Genomic DNA, 2,015 nt, shown 5'->3' on the forward strand with positions numbered 1-2,015 from the left:
CCCCCCCAACCGTCGGCGGGCGTCTAGGCTTCTCCCCGGGTCTCAGCCCCCTTGTCCCTGCCTGTGGTCAGTCCACCCGTTCGTCCCTACCTCCCTCACCCCGACTGCCTCCCGCCCCGCAGGCTGGGCCTGTCCTGGGCCTCCCGCAGTTACAAAGGTCCCGCCCGTGGGAGCGAATCGCGGATCACGAGAATCCTGCCCCGGACCAGCCTAAGGGAAGGGTGGGCGGAGGGAACTACTTCCTTCCTCCTCAGGCTGGAGCGGGGCGAATTCATCCCGCCAACCCCTCTCGGGGGGCTTCTGCTCCATTCCACCGTCTCCGGGCCGTCCCTGCCTCCGGGTGTCCTGATTCCTTGGGCTCGTCCCCTGCAAAGTTTCTGCATGCAGTGGTGGAGGCTGGGCAGCATGCTGTCAGGAGTGAGCAACCTCGCAGCCCTCAGGACTCCTCTTGGTCGGGGGCGCTGAGGCTGCTCATAGGATGGTACTGGCAAGAGCGAACCTTCCCGCGGGCAGCCCCTGCCTGTCCTGGGCTGCCTTGCTCCTGGCCAACTCTGGCGCAGGCCCAGCTCTGAAGTCCCTCCCCTGTGGGCCCTCCCAGTACCCTGTTCACACAGTGGAATCAGTTCTGTTAGCTTCTGTCTTTCCCCAGAGACCATTTGTCCCAAACATCCTGCAGAGCCCTCTTCTGCACACCTCTCCCTTCCGGTTGGGTCGGGGCTGTGGGGAGAGGCTCACCTCCTTGGGGTTGTGTTAGTTTCCTCATGCGGCTGTAACAGATCACCACAAACCTAGTGGCTTAACACAAAAGTGTTACCTTACAGCCCTGGAGGCCAGAAGTCTCAGATGGGTCCTACAGGGCCAGAATCAAGGTGTGGATGGGGCTGTGCCTTCTGGAGGCGCCAGGGTAGTGTGTTCCTTGCCCTTCCGGGCTGGAGAGGTGCCTGTGATCCTTGGCTGCCTCAATCCACCTCTGCCTCCACGGTTACAGCGCCTTCTCCCTTCTGAGGAGCCCTGTGATTATATGGGATCCACCTGGATAATCCAGGCTAATCTCTCCAGCTCAGGATCCTTCTCGTAGTCACATGTGCAAATTCCCCTTTGCCACTTAAGGCAACATACAGGTTTTCGAGGGTTAGGATGTGGATATCTTGGTAGGGGGGTGCATTCTTCTGCCTCCCATAGGGGTATTGTTTCCACGGCTTCAACTGACTCGGCTTTCCTCAATTCTGCTGGGCTTTCTTTTCTTTTTTTTTTTTGAGACGGAGTCTCACTCCAGACGGAGTCGCCCAGCCTGGAGTGCAGAGATGGGATCTTGGCTCACTGCAACCTCCGCCTCCCAGGTTCAAGCAGTTCTCCTGCCTCAAGCCTCCCGAGTAGCTGGGATTACAGGCCAGCATCACCATGCCCGACTAATTTTTGTATTTTTAGTAGAGACGGGGTTTCACTATGTGGGTCAGACTGGTCTTGAACTCCTGACCTCAAGTGATCTGCCTGCCTTGGCTTCCCAAGGTGCTGGGATTACAGGCAGGAGCCACTGCACCTGACAACATTCTCATTCTGTGGCCCAGGCTGGAGTGCAATGGCATGATCTTGGCTCACTGCAACCTCTGCCTCCTGAGTTCAAGCAATTCTCCTGCCTCAGCCTCCCGAGTAGCTGAGTTTACAGGTGCCCACCACCATGCCTGGCTAATTTTTGTATTTTTAGTAGAGATGGGGTTTCTCCATGTTGGTCAGTCTGGTCTTGAACTTCTGACCTCAAGTGATCCGCCTGCCTCGGCCTCCCAAAGTGCTGGGATTACAGGCATGAGAAAGCCGGCCTGCAGCAGGCTTTCTTAAAAATATTTTGGTCGGATCTCCTGACTTCTCAGTCATGTATGATTACAACAGTCCTATGCTAGTTCCTAAGGCATAGTCTGGTCCATTTTCAACTTCAACTTCCTTATATTTTATTAAAAATTCTCCTCCTCCTCCAGGGCCAGCTACACAGACTAGAGAGGATGTGGGGACTGCTCCCG

The 2,015-nt window shown here is 56.3% G+C and overlaps 1 protein-coding gene across 1 annotated transcript in view; it reads right to left on the bottom strand.

Annotated features, from left to right (window-relative positions):
* The window catches only part of HVCN1 (hydrogen voltage gated channel 1), a 40,575-nt gene extending 40,091 nt beyond the window's left edge, over nt 1-484 (bottom strand). The window contains exon 1 of the mRNA XM_011997873.1: nt 315-484. The gene's annotated coding sequence lies outside the window, so the exon portion shown is untranslated. The remainder of the gene's footprint in view (nt 1-314) is intronic.
* Between the last annotated feature and the right edge of the window lie 1,531 nt (nt 485-2,015).

The sequence above is a fragment of the Mandrillus leucophaeus genome, unplaced genomic scaffold (genome assembly GCF_000951045.1).
Source record: "Mandrillus leucophaeus isolate KB7577 unplaced genomic scaffold, Mleu.le_1.0 Scaffold55, whole genome shotgun sequence".
Taxonomy (NCBI): domain Eukaryota; kingdom Metazoa; phylum Chordata; class Mammalia; order Primates; family Cercopithecidae; genus Mandrillus; species Mandrillus leucophaeus.